Here is a 15256-nt window from a genome sequence, read left to right as displayed (position 1 = left end):
AACTGTGTAGTCTCAGTGATTGCCAGTCTTTTATTTATCACTATTGAACAGAAAAATCTATCTTCTATGCACAGGGTGTATACGTTTTATGGGAACTAGATCCTCAGCTGATTTTTAAAATCATAACAACACTTTAGAAATTGGGATTACGATTAAATGTTGAGTTCCTCAGTATGGTTAATGCACCTGAAGGGCTACATCTTCAGATGATGTAAATCGGCATAACTCCACTTTCTTAATTTTCTTCAATGGAGCTATGCAGAATTACACCAGCTGAAAATGTAACCCTTTAATTGCACTAACCATATTGAGGAACTCAACATTTTAGAAATAAGCCATGGATTACTACTAAATGTTATTATGATTTTAAAAATTGTCAGTGAATACAGTTCTTTGTTAATTTAAACATATCCTTTTAGTATGGAAAACCCAGAGACAATATCACTGTTTGAATGCATGAGAATCAGGAAGAAACTGAGCAGTCTTTTTGTTGACCAAACTAAATTAATTGCAAAAAATAAACAAATATCATAAACAGTGAAAAGTGAATTTAGTTTGTAAAATATTTTAATGTTAATAATCTGAGGTGGTATTAATGACACATGTAAGGAAATATTTAAGAAAATATTATCTTGACAGTATTCTTTAACATTAATAATAATATCCATCTGCCATCAGAACTCATGAATCCAACTGAATTCAATGTGATGAATTGATTAGTGTGTTTTTACCATGAACAGTAGTGGAAAGGCTCCAAATTGCTCATATGCATTACTTAGGCCATACTAGAACTAAGGGAGTTCTACTTTACCTCTAGTGGGGAAAGTGCCTGTACTTTTGGAGGTGGAGGATGTTAATTCCATTCCTGCCATTGCCCCAATATGACAGCAGTGAAGATGCTACATGCCCACAGATTAGTTACACTGTAAGTATGGTACTTAAGTGATCATTTTATGTCATTATTTACTGTTGTGATTAATTTATATTTGGGTATAGTTTGTAATTCCATATTCCTGTGATCCTTGAAAGCAGTGAGAATCCTTCAATACGCTGCAAAGAAGTAGCAGATTGTGCTGTTGCTGAGCATAGACAACAGCTTGGGGTGATGTTCACTCTCTGTACAGAACAAAGTGTTACCCAAATCAGCAGCACTATAATAAATTAGAATACCACTGTGGGGAAAAACATCAATCCAATCCAATCACTGCAATCTGTTTCGTATATCAATGTATTGAGGCATGCAAACCAAAGTAATTATAAAACCAATAATTGGTCTATGGTGAAATCTGATGTAAGTAACATATGCTGAAAAAGTCATGAATGGCCTGAATTGTACTGATCACTCTTCTTCTACTATTTGCAAGAAGAAATATTTTCTTTATAATAAAATAACATTGCTTTCCATTAAGCATGTTCTACAATTGAAACAAACAGCCAGAAATAAGGGCTCACATGGATGTGCAGTGGAGAAAACTGTAACATTTTAGGAATTTCAAGTGTATGTGTCTGTATTTGATTCAGATACAAAAGGTTTTTTGTGTGTGATTAAATTATTGGGGAATGCTTGTTGTTATGGGATGCACTTTCTATTTCGTAACTGCAGAGTGGGGATGACAGATATACAGAAAATTTAAAAAAAAATCACACAGCCATGGTCATTTTGGCACTGTTTTGTAATCAATTATTTTTTTAAAAATCATAATCTGACATTTCTTAATGCTTTTAAACAATAGCTGTGTTGTAATAAGGCCAGCGATATCATATAATGATAAAAAAATGGACTTAGTTTGCCTTGTTTAACATTCTTTCCTATAAACTTTAATTGATTGACTGATTAATGTACAGTGAACAAGAGAAGCCTGTTCATTTAGCTGTTGGCAACATCCTTACAGGATTGGCTAAATGTCAGTGGGAGAGTTAAATAGTCAGGCTGACATTACTGTGAGAAAATTGCATTGTCAGGGATGGGTCTGAAAAAGCACATTCACTCTGCTGAATTGTTGCTATTGCAGTGCAGGCCAATGCATCTTTCTGATAGTTTTATCAATCTCCTTCTTTATATCACCCATACAATTTATACTAAAGGGACACTGTCTGGTCAATTTCAGCTCCAAACTCAGGGTTAAAAGCCAAGAGCAATAAAAATTATTTTATGAATATTTTTTGAAAAATCCAATAAGACTAGAGTCTTGGTTGGATTTAAATGTTCCCCGGCAATGTTTGCAAGCCTTGTATTGTACTAGCTTTTCACCAGCAGGTGAAACTAACTAGTTTTTTTTTCTAAGATGAGGGAAATGCAAAAAAGAAACTATCAACATTAATGATAAAATGTAAATTTGATTTTAATGATTAGTTAAGAAAGGATTATCTACTTTGCAGTTTTTGGAATTCTTTTCCAACTCCATGCCTTCATTTGTCTAAATTAATTTAGGAATGGCAAAACTTTTTAAATCCATTTTGGGTATTATTCAGTGGAAAAAATGGTGTGGGTTTAAGTATATATTGTGTGGGTTTAAGTATAAATTGAGATTGGATGTCTTTTTAAGAGATGTGATCTAGCTCATCCATAAATTATGTGCTTGATATGGCATAGGAATCACTTGGTGAAATTCTCTGGCCTGTGGCATGCAGGTCAGATTAAATGATCATAATTGTCCTGCCTACCCTTAAAATCAGTTACTCTGTATGTATGGGTGTTTAACTTGACCATGTCCTGTTAAAAGGGAGCTGTAGCTTAAGGTCCCACACTACCTGAATACGTTACTGAGCCACCAGGGGAGTGGGACATTTTTGCAGTACTCCTACACAATCCTGCAGCTAAACTCTGGGGTGCGAACCTGTTTATCTGAATAAGCAAGTGGGCCCTATTGATGCCCTCTGCTTCTGTAAATAGAGGGGTCCCAGATCGAGTGCGTATATACTGGGTTGTTTAAAGGCAGGGAGTGAGCATCTCTACATACTTCCCCATTCTGATGGAAGGCCCTTCTTGTAGTTGTACCACAGGAATTAGGCTCTGAGGTCAGAGGGGAATATCATGTCCCCTTAATCTGGAGGAATTTCCAGCATATGCCTTATATGAGAATCCCTCCTGCTCTGGATAAAACCCAGTCTGGCTTGTCTGGGCTTACAGAGACTACTTCGCTCCTCTAGGAGTCATGGGGTTGGAAGGGCGGGGTGAAGACAGCGAATCTGTGCATGTTTGAGGGCTGAATTTTCCAACCATTACTCGCCCTCAACTTTCCTATGCTTTTGTCTTCTTTTTCCCCCCTTTGTCTGCTTCTTCCCACATTTCCCGCCATTCTTGTTCCCTTCCTCGCTCTCACCTTCACCCCACCCCCACCGATGTATTTATTGTGACCTCTATTCACAGGATCCCAAAACAAGAGAGAATGGAACTGAAGGCTCCGTGAGAAGGTACACAATGTGCATCTTCTCTTTAGCAAGCTGCTTCTGAATTGAACCCCAAATCAGATGCTCGCCCACACCAGTTCTCCTTTTCCTCCATTTCAAAGCACTTGTTATTCTGAAGGAATTTTATCTTTTTCTTTAAATGACGACACTTTCCAAGGTGGCAGATTGTGTGGAGGCACAAAGGATTCACATTTTATCCATGATCCAAGGGGAGATCCAAACAAGGCTCTAACATTCACTAAACACGGTTTTTCATCTCAGCGTCTCATCTCTGGCATATGTCCTCTAGCAAAATCATTGGATCCTGTCACAGGCAGGCTCACCTTGAACTGATATATGGCTAAAGAGAATCAATGTGGAATGAATGAAAATGTTTACACTGTGACTTAAGCCTTTTATCACTTGTGTGTGCTTGGGGGATTGTCTTTTTTTTTTTTTTTTTAAAAAGAGTGATTGGCACTGAATCTTCACTCACTCAAATTCAGAATACTACTAAAAATACAGATGAATATTTTCAAAAATAGAAGCCTAAAATTAGGAGCCTAAGGCTGGGATTTTCATAAGACCCCAAGGAGTTAGATGCCCATATCCCACTGATAAATTCAAGGCAGAAAATTGCAGCCTAAATCCATAGTTAGGCACCTAAATGACTTTTAAAGTCATCCTCCTATTTTTGAAAATCTTGGGCACAAGTATAAGCAGCACAGAGAATATTGGGCATATGATTTCATCTTTGCAGGCTGGAGTTATTATGCAGAGAGGGAAGATGAGGCAAAAGCAACAATAGCACTTATAGAAGCTATGCTTTCTGTGCAAACATCTACTCTTCTGACCTCATAGCGTGAGCCCACTTCTACCACTGTTTTTAGTGTAGATGTTTTTCCCTTAGAAAAAAAAAAAGACTGCCTTGATGGTGCATGCAGTTGGCTTTTGTAGGTTGAATAACAGTGTCTGCCTCTTGACATGCTCCACTAACTCCTTCTAAGTTTTGCTGCAATGGAGAATTTTGTTATGGCTTGTTCTGGGAGGGTACCCTAAAAGCTCAAGTTAGCCTCAAACTTCAAAGCTGTCAGTCTTCATTAGATCATGTCATTTTCCCTGGGGGGTTATTGTGAGTATTTGTGTTAATGTTAGGAGCTGCTAGATTCAGTGTGAACTTATCCACACTGGACTGTGCTGTTAATAACCTTTCTCTTTGCCTGCAGGGGGAAGGGGTCTCCATGTTTCTCTCTCTCTCTTTCCAGGGACAGAAAATTTTGCCTGTTTATTTGCATAGTCTTAGACTTTCCCTAAATTGATTGCTGAATGGTGTTAGATTCAAGGTGCCCACTTCATTCAGTGGGTTACTGATGGCAGGTGAACGGAGATTTCCAGACTATTATAATGGTGAGGTTCTCCAATATAAGTGTTATGTTCCTTGCATGGGAACAGACAGACCTGGACTGATTCACAATCTTTCTCTTGCTCTTTGGTCAGACAAGGGGTGGGCATGCTGGAAATCTGTGTTGGTTATCTGATTTGTGGTGCATTGGGGAGCTGCTACTTTTCTGTTGTGGCTGTCATCTTGTACCCTTGGACCTAAACTTTCATTTAAACCAATTAAGTCTCTAATTGCTATGGTTGTGGATGTAAGCAAAGTCAGGATGAGCTCCACCCTGACATCTGGTGGTGAGGTGTGGCAAGTTGTGGAAAAGAACTTCAGGGGCTGATCTCATTTGCATAGGCACACCCACCCCGCCTAGAATGAGGCCATAACTGCCCAAATGGTCACTTTGGCTGTTGTGGGATCCCCAGTGTCTCTGTTATTGGGGCGGGAAGAATAAATTGTTATTACCCTGATTATGGGAACTGTGCTTGGAACTGTACTTGGCCTTTTGTTATGATGGAGGGACTCACCATCAACTAAGTAGCACTCGCTAGGCAAGGGACATGTGTTCCAAAACTCTGTGAATTGAGAGAGGCTTGAGACAGGTATTAGTACCTGGTGGTGTGGACCCCTTTGTGAGGGCCTGAAATACCAATTGCACCTCTCTCCCCCTCCCCCTCCCCCTCCACTGTGGAATGTCAGAGCTAATTTTGGGTCTATTAAGAGTCTTGCTACAGGTACTGTGCTGAATTCACTTTGGCCTTATGGTGCACCAGCACTAAGGCTCCCACTTCTATGAGCTGAAATCACTGAGAGCTGGAATCACTGAGCACTGTGTCAAGTAGTGGGGAGCTGGAAGATGTAGAGTGCAGTGGTGCTGTTCGTGGATAGGCTGGCGGAGTGTTCGTGAGCTGTGCAGAGCGGAGCCGTTCGTGAGACAGTGGAGTGTTCGTGAGACGGCGAGGTGAGCTGTGCAGAGCGGAGCTGTTCGTGAGACGGTGGAGTGTTCGTGAGACGGCGAGGCGAGCTGTGCAGAGCAGAGCTGTTCGTGAGACGGTGGAGTGGAGTGTTCGTGAGATGGCAAACTGTGCAGAGCGGAGCCGGTTGTGGTGGAGCGGAGCCGTTCGTGAGACGGCGGAGCGGAGCAGAGCCCTGTGGGGCAGTCAGCTTCAGGACACGTAAGGTGCCCCTTACCTCTTTCCCCCACACACAGGCACATTTTAGCCAGACTGGGAAGTAACACTATGCAGATGAACTTTTGAACTCTGGGGCTGGACTTTTTGGACTTTGGGTGATTTGTGGATTGCTGGACTCAAGAGACGTTTGGGTTCTGGGACTCAAGAACCCGAGGGAAAGGATGTGGCCCAATTTGCTGGGGTGGATCTTTGCTCATGGTTTGGTTAATGAACACAAGTTGTGGTGTTTCCCCAATTTAATGCTGATGTCATTTACCTCATGTTATTAAAGATTCTCTGAGACTCTGTGCTCGCGAGAGGGGAAGTATTGCCTCTTTGAGGCGCCCAGGGGGTGTGTAAGATTTTCCCAGGTCACTGGGTGGGGACTTGAGCCAGTTTTGCATTTGCTTTGATGAGAGGGAACCCCTGTGTACTGAATCCGGCCCTTGCTGCTATCAACTTGGCCTGGCAGAAGGGTTACATGAAGATATCCTTCAAGATAGAATGAAATGTAACCCAATGCACTGATGTATCCATTAATCTGCAGAATGCCCGAAACAATAGCTCTGAACTACTCCCATTCATCTCAGTAGTTAATTCTGAGGCCTAATAATGGCACCTGACAAAGGGCACATTGATAACTATTTCATTGCTGATCGGTGAGCAAACAAAAGAAATATATCAGTGGGATATACATTGTAAAAACTGCACAATCTACTGTGAATGCCATCTTACTTTGGGAAAAGAGATGGGCAAAGCTTCGGTTGTGTGAGAAGTCTGAAAGAGTACCATAACCTTTTTTCCCACTAGGGTCAGTATCGGGGTGGAGCCAGTTAATGATAGTGGATTAGGGTAAGGAGTGTGACCAACTTGTACACCTAGGTTGGGGCAGCGTGAGGTTTTGGGCTCAGACTGGTTTTAGGGCAAAAAGCTAAGACCACATCTACAAAAGGAGTGCTTTGATGATATAGCTGTACTGGTATACTACACTAGCAAAGTGCTCCTAGCGTGGCCACAGCTTGTACTGGCAAAACTGCCTTTTCCATATAGATTATACAGCACCCCAGAATGAAATACGCTATACCTGAAAAAGGGCAGCTCTACTGGTATAATCACATTTACTCCAGGGGCTTTTGCTGGCACAGTATGTCACTCTGGGATCACACCTCTTCTTACCCCTGACTGACATCGCTATCCTGACAAAAGTCTGTAGTGTAGATCTGGTCTAAGGGCTTGTCTGCATGAACAACTAGATCATAGCAAGCTAGGGTGTGAGTCTACCTCACACTGCTGTCGTCTAACTGTCCCTGCGTACTTGCTCACTGGTGTTAGCTCGTTGGAACACTTTGATCTTATCCTCTTTGAAATGTGACTTGCTCAAATGAACAGTTAACACATATCAGCAGGGTCCATGTGGGCAGTTGGACTGCGGCAGACTAGTGAGGGGCAGAGTCACACCCCAGCTTGCCATGGTCTAATTGTTCATGTAGACAAGTCCTAAGTGTCTAGATCTTCTGGTTGTAAAGAATCCTTTCAGAGTATGACCTGAATGTGCACCAGAGCAAAGCTGTCTGAAGACAATCTGAAACAATAGCTCTGACAGTGGTGTCAGTTGCCCCACACACTTTAATTGAATATTGACTCTGAATGACAATGCACATTACAACCCTTTCACATAAGAAAGGAAAGGTATGATTGACCAGTGAATAACTACACAATCTGTTATGAACAGTATTTCATTTTGATGACACAAAATGTGGGTAGATACTGGGAGAGCAACATCACCTTATCCACCTCCCAGTCTACACAGTCAGACCCCTTTATGAGACACATACCGGAATTTTTTTAAGCACAAATTTACTGCCAAATCCCATTGGCAAAAAATGGTAGAGAACATAGGAGTTTCCTTCCTTCTTTACAGGTTTCAGAGGAACAGCCGTGTTAGTCTGTATTCGCAAAAAGAAAAGGAGGACTGGTGGCACCTTAGAGACTAACCAATTGATTTGAGCATGAGCTTTCGTGAGCTCGATGAAGTGAGCTGTAGCTCACGAAAGCTCATGCTCAAATAAATTGGTTAGTCTCTAAGGTGCCAAAAGTACTGCTTTTCTTTTTGCGAATACAGCCTAACACGGCTGCTACTCTGAAACCTGTATTAAGGATTGTGACTTTAAGGGCTGAGCTTTCCAGACAGAAAGTCTGGGCCTTCTGCACTGAAGCTCTTGCTGTAAAACACAGGCAATTGGAACCAGGTATGAAATAAAGCAGATCTCTTGTAAGCACCTTTAAAAGTGAGTAATCAGTGAACAGCACAAGGTCATGGGAATGCATTTAATTGAATTTCTTTGAATTAAGGTATTGTGGGCCCAATCCCTCAGGTCTTTCCCATTCACTCTCATTGAGTCAATGGGAATTGTGGGTACACAAAATTCAGTCCCTTAGATCTTTTATTTATATATGTATTTAATCTTATTTCACAAAGACAGGTGTGTTAAGATTAAAAAAATCCTTTTTCAAAAACTATGATAAATATTGATGCAGTATTTCAAATAGCACAACTTCTCTCCTAGGACTAGACTTTTCCTGTACACATACTTTAATCAAAAAGTGATATGCATGCTACAAAGGGTAAGGAGGAATATTGATGTTAATGAATATGTTGGAACACTGGGCCTGGATCATGTTGCTTGCATGAATGGCTGACAATTTTTCAATTAGATGTCATTAAAATGTTTGATGCAAAGTCCTATTAGGCTTTATGAAATTTCCAATGAATTTCATTTACAAGGTTGACAGTAAAAAACAAAAAAAGAAATATGTCAGTTTCAATACCTTGTGGCTCAAAGCTTTTGTTTCTTATAAATGGACACGGTCCTTTAAACCCTGTGATTAATCTGATGGATCTTTTCAATTTTATCAGCCCCTTCTGTGACATTATTCTCTAATCTGTATGGCTCTAGCTTTCATTTAAAAAAACAACCCCAATGACAACCAGGTAATGCTGCTCAAAATTCTATTGCTAATCTCTGCTGCATAGACATTTTTCTATAATTGCTTTTCACCGTGTTTTTGTGCTACTTGTTTTGTGAAGTATCTATGGCATTATAGCTCCTGGATACCATAATCATGGGGTTTATAAGTTCATACAAATATTGTATTAGGAAAGAACAAATTGTTGATGGTTAGGATTTGTAAGAATCATCTGTCTTTCTTCCAGTTTTTGTTGCCACGTTAAATTGTGGCCTTGAGGAATGGGAACTCTAAATTCTTTACTGCTGCCTGAAAAGCATATTCAAGTAAGTTTTTTTTTTTTTTAAAATGCCCAAGTCCTTATTTTCCATGTCAGCAGTTGGCACCTTGATGAAGACAGCTGTCAACTCAAGACAAATCATATTTCTTTCAGAATGGCCAGGCAAATCTGACTTATGGAATATCATCAGTCTGTTGCCAGATCTGTCAGTATAAAGTTCAGATCATAATTAACTAGCACCAGTATAGTTAACTACCTGACAAAAAGACACATAATATGCCACAAAGAATGATTTTCTTTGGAAAATAAACTACACAAAGAGTTAATGTTGCTGACAGAACTGATACGGGCCCTTTAAAACCTGTCTTGATTTCACAAACATTATTGATCAATAGGACCCTGACCTTGAAATAAGCTGAAGTCTGAAACTGCTATGTCGCTATTTCTTGATAATTATCTCTCAATGTTACACAAGTTATAAACTGATTGACGTGGCTGTGACATACATATTTTTCCTGTATGAAGAGGAGTTGTTTTATATTCTTTCCAGGTGGATCCCAGTGATGAGAAAAACCTCCAGAAGCTTGAAGTCCAGGTTCTTAGCCAAAATTCATCTGAACATTTTAAGATCACCTCTCCTTCTGCCTTAGAACAGCCTTTAAAGGTTTGCTCTTCCTATTGCTGGCACTACTCTCCAGAGCAGTAGCACTGAGCTCACCATTGCCCTCTGACACCCAGGAGATTTTCAGTGTACAAATCACCAGACTCTGGGCCTGATTCTCCACTGCCTTAAATCTTGTGTGGTCATTTATACGTGTAGCATGCAGGAGTAAAATGCTACCACATGGAATGGATGGTGTTAGATTTCAGGTCCTCCTCTTCTTGTTGTCGTATGAGACTGTTTCAGCCATGGAATGATCTTCTCTGGAAAATAAGAGAATACTTGTTTGCAGTGAGAACGGCATGTTCTGGGATTGAATGAAGGCATCCTGGGTTTATGAAGTGATTTATGGGCTAGGAAAATGCAGACATGACTTCACATCCTCTGTGGCAGAGGAGACGGAGGCTCCCTTTGTGTCCTTCACAGGTGATGATGTGAGCTAACGCTATGGTGTCACACTGTGAGGTTTCTGTGGCACAGAAGCAATCATGTGACTCATCAGCGATATGATAGTGGAGGGTGAAGGGCTTATTGACCACAGATCTTGCACTGAGCAGCTAGGAAAGTGTAGCAGCGAGTGTTCTCCCGTATGCCCTAGGCAACTGTAGGAGGTATTGAGCCTTGCTGCAGAACAATGCATCCAGATTGCCTGCTGAACAAATGAATCTCCCTCTGCTCCCAACAGAGGCCAGAGCCTTAGAGGCACAAATGAACCCTATGTATATTTATAGGATATCAGATCGGCTTTGACAATTTGTAATTCATCACTCACCACAAATTTCATATAAATGTAATTAAAATCTAAATATGAGAAAAATGCTAATGTGATCACATATTGCTATATGATTTGGTAAGCAAGTAGATGAAAATACATGCACAGATTTTAGGCTTTATGATGTCCAACTGACCAAGTAGTGTAATTTAATTTCAGCTCATAGTTAGCTACTAAGAGGATAACAGAAGTCTGAAATACATAATCTCAAATTGCCTCTTGAACAGGACTTACTGCTTTTTTTCTATGAAGGAAGCTGTAAAATAAAAAAAAGTGATGGTTAAGTTATTCATGCTATGCAGTTCCAATTTGATAAAAAAATAAGCGTTATCATTTTCCCTATGTTATCATCTTAGCTCAGATGTGGGCTGCAAGCTAAATGAGGTTATAGTGCATATGGAAAACTTGCAAGCTTAATATGTATTTAGCATGCAATGGTTGCCTCTTAAAATGATTTCTGTTATGTCTGTTTTTGCCTTTACACTGCATACCATCGTGAGATCAGTTCAGAAATACCAAGAATCTATAGTTATGTTTCATTAATAGACTTGGAACCCTGCTGGTTCATTCCCTGCAGATTTGTTCAGCTTTGCTATGCCACCAAGCAAACACCCCCATCATGTTTCAAAGCTGTAACAGGCGAAGGGCTATGAGGATGGTTATGAAATGTAGAGCGTTTCACCCCCTCCCCGCTCCAGCTCAGTGTCCTGAGCTCAGCCCTGGTGGTTACTGTTTAGAGCAGTGACTACAGTAGATATTTCCCCCTGTCTGCACAAGTCCTCCAACCATTGCTCCAATCACCCGTCTTGCACTGGTGGCAAGTTTTAAGAAAAACTTCTTGTTGCAGAGGAGACCTGGCAGTCATCATCATCCAGTGGTGGTTCTATGGCCTGTGTGAAATGGCTCAGGGGACTCAGTCTAGTTCTTCATGGAGAGGAGTCTACAGACAAAATCTTTTCACTACTAGTAATAGTTGAGAACCTTGTTGTAGTGGTAGTTCTCAGTCAAAATTTTAGGTGTGATACTGTAATCGCTCACTTACTAGCTGTGTAAATGTGCAGCCTTTGAACTGGCTGTGTAAATGAGCCCTTTCTCTTACTGCTTGCTTCTTCACTGCCTGTGCACTCATCAGTTCAGGACACATCTGAAAGGGCCCTTTGGTTGGCTGCTGAAGCTGTTCAATGGGGTGCAGGTGACCCTTTGAAGTTCTGATGCTTCTGCTTTGGAGTCCCCTATGGGCAACCCAACTTAGCTCACTGGGATGAAGATAAATTCTCACTTTGAGTTTCTTTGTTTTCTTCGTGGGACAGTGCCTCCTGTGCCCTCCCTGCAGTAGTGCCACTGTCTGCCTGAACATTTTGGTGAAGAAGTCAGCGGTTGAATGGGCATAGGGTCAACTCTACAGCTCTCTTTCTGGTTACGGTTGAAGAACATTGCACAGTCGTGTGGAGAAGCTGGACAGGGCCAGGCTGTGCTATATCTGATCTCTTAAGAAATAGAGAATTTAAGATCTGAGTACTGACAATTGACACTGCTCATGGATATTACATTTAGAAAGAAAGGAGAAAGAAAATACTGCACGGACTGGCCTATTGAATACTGGAGGGTGGAATTAGTAATTGGTTTTCTAGAAGAACACAAGAAGGGCATACTCGGTCAGACCAATGGTCCATTTAACCCAGTATCCTGTCTTCTGATGGTAGTCAATGCCAGATGCTTCAAAGGGAATGAACAGAATAGGGCAATTTAATGAGCAATTCATCCGGTCCCAGCATCTGGCAGTCAGAGGCTTAGGGACACCCAGAGCATGGGGTTGGCTAATAGCCATTGATGGACCTGTCCTTCATGAACATATATAATTATTTTTGAACCCAATTATAGTCTTGGCCTTCACAGCATCTCCTGGCAATGAGTTCCATGGGTTGACTATACATTGTGTGAAGAAGTACTTCCTTTTTATTGTTTGTTACAACCTGCTGCTTATTAATTTCATTGGGTGATCCCTGATTCTTGTCTTATATGAAGGCGCAATCAAAACTTCCTTATTCGCTTCCTCACTTTTATAGATCTCTAGTATATCCACCCTCACTTGTCTCTTTTCCAAGCTCAAGAGTCTCATTCCTTTAATCTCTCCTCACATGGAAGCTGTTCCGTAGCCTTAATAATTTTCTGTACCTTTGCCATTTCTAATATTGTTTTTTGAGATGGGGCGACCAGAACTGCATGCAGCGTTCAAGGTGTGGGTGTACCATGGATTTATATAGTGGCATTATGATATGCAACGTCTTATTCGCTATTGCTTTCCTAATGGTTCCTCACATTCTGTTAGTTCTCTGAAAAGGTCTGCTCAGTGTGCAGCGGCAGTCTAAAAAGCTGTCCACAATGACTCCAGAATCTCTATCTTGAGTAGTTACAGCTAATTTAGACCCCCATCATTTTGTATGTACATTTCTACGCATGGCTGTGTAAATAGTCCAGTGTAAAGACTGGACTATGTAAATGGCTGAATGGACAACTGATTAAGCAGTCTGTGCTCAGGCAATGGGCACATATTTTTATGACTCTAAATAACAAATAGTCAGAGCACCAACCCTTTATTTTCATCAGCTTAACTTTTGATAAACCTGATTCAGCTGAAGTTTTATGATTCAGACCAGAAAAGCTCAGTCACAATTCGAGCCTTGTTTTCACCACCATGAGGGGGACCATATTTCCCTATGCCGAATATGGGACACCTGGTAAAATTACTCGTATTCAAGTGAGTTCAACGGCAATCCATCAGAACTATGCAGTACAAACCTTCCAATTAACATACAGTTGACTGAACTCCGGTTAAAAATAAATCCTGCACAGTTGGATTCTTTTTATTTACCTTCTTATCTTTAAGGCTTTAGGGCTCACACGGGGAGGGGTGACACACACACACACTCCAGTACACCTCTTTTACACAGGGGGGTGACCGACCAACCCGACCCTCCCCTGGCCGGTGCTCTCCGCCCTCCATGAACCCGCCTCTCCTGGTACCTGGCACTATGTCTTTCCAAGGCAACATGTTGTGGGGCACACAAGGTCACCTGCCCCTCTCCCCCTTGCCAGATTTCTTCCAGGATTCACACCACAATGTGGCCAGCAGCAGCCTTTTGGCACTGTGTGGGAGGGAAGGGACGGGAGCTGCTTCCAGCTGTGGGGGGAAGTGGGAGGGATGACCTGGCCTGTGTCTTTGCAGAACTCATCTCCTCCCCACCCCCACCCCTGCACCCCTCTCCCCTGGGGCTGGAAGCAGATGGTCCTTTCCTGCCCGCACAGTGTCGAAAGGCAGCTAACACCTCCAGGCTGCTGCTGGCCATGGACATAACCCAGCCACCTCCTGTCCCCTGGCTACAGCGTGGACAGGAAGGGATTAAGCTATAAGGATGCGTTGTGCACCAGGGCCCAGGTAACCTGACTGCAGGGGCTTCAGTGAACCAGCCAGGGAGGTGGCTCAGCACAGGAGGGTGCCTAGGGGACAGAGCAGCCCCGCACTCCCTGGGGGCAGGACCCAGGGTGGGGCGTGTGAAGAGGATGTTAAGTCTTTGTCCGGGGGCTGCTGTGGAGCCTGCATTGCTGGGGTGAGAACAGGCTGGAAATTGCTTCTTCTCTGTCCCCTACCACTCCAGAGCTTAGTTGAGGGGGCGGAGAGTCTTCTCTGTGCCAGCACTATGTGGGGCTTTGGCACATGCCGGGCTTGGCTCCTCCTAGCCAGCTCCTCCAGGCCAGGCTATTGGTGATCTGAGTGCTCTGGCCAGGGGCTGGTTCTCCGCACAGTGCTGGGAGTGGGACGTGCCCCGCTGGAGGGGATACAGAGTAGACAGAAAATATGGGACAATTTGCCAGTTTTTAAGAGAAAGTTGGGACACCTGCAGGAGGGCTTAAATAGGAGACTGTCCCTTTAAAAGTGGGACGTCTGGCCCTAACCAACATAATAATTGCTGTTTCACCAAATAAACCTTCATCCCTTTATCTAACTTGATTCACTTGCAGGGTTTCAGTCTGTTTGTTCTCATAAATATTAGACTGGAAACCCTATATTCAAAAGTGCAAACACATCAAATAAAAATCCATGGTCAGTAGCAGAATAGAACAGTTTTCATTGGAGCACCTCTTGGTAATAGACAGACTTTTCCCTTCTCTCGCTCTCTATCGGGAGATACATTTTGAAAGTAGTGCAGGTGAATTTAGCTGCATATTTCTGATTGATTTTAAATGGAATCATTTAGCTAAATGCCTCTCCTCAATAGAACACACAGATCATTAGTGTCCAGACTCTCACTTTTCTGGGGTTTGGCGTCACTGGTAACTCAAATAATAGTGCAACATAAAGCTTACCCTAAGCTTCCTCCCTGATCTTGGCTGTCTCTAGTGTTTTCTTCTAGCCCTTTCTGTCCTAGCTCCCTTGTTTCTTCTACCCGCCACCACTCGTATCTCCGCTAACATTAATAATGAGTTTAACAGCTTTATGCTACAGTTATGCAAACACTTGATTACAGGTTGGGTTGAGCCCCAACATCCTGTTGCATTCCTTCCTTCTCCAGAGCAACACCCACAAGCATGCTCACCTTTCTGTTCCTCAGTGCAGTCCAGGTGG

The 15256-nt window shown here is 42.1% G+C and overlaps 1 long non-coding RNA gene across 1 annotated transcript in view; it reads left to right on the top strand.

Annotated features, from left to right (window-relative positions):
• Positions 1-10920, top strand: part of LOC125645146 (uncharacterized) — a 30484-nt gene extending 19564 nt beyond the window's left edge. Inside the window, exons 2-5 of the long non-coding RNA XR_007359213.2 lie at positions 818-925; positions 3371-5955; positions 9167-9245; positions 9750-10920. This is a non-coding gene — a long non-coding RNA (uncharacterized LOC125645146). The remainder of the gene's footprint in view (positions 1-817; positions 926-3370; positions 5956-9166; positions 9246-9749) is intronic.
• The last annotated feature ends 4336 nt before the right edge of the window (positions 10921-15256 follow it).

The sequence above is a fragment of the Caretta caretta genome, chromosome 11, assembly GCF_965140235.1.
Source record: "Caretta caretta isolate rCarCar2 chromosome 11, rCarCar1.hap1, whole genome shotgun sequence".
NCBI classification, from domain to species: domain Eukaryota; kingdom Metazoa; phylum Chordata; order Testudines; family Cheloniidae; genus Caretta; species Caretta caretta.
Note: the sequence above shows the minus strand (reverse complement) of the source record. Positions and strands in the feature narration are given on the sequence as shown.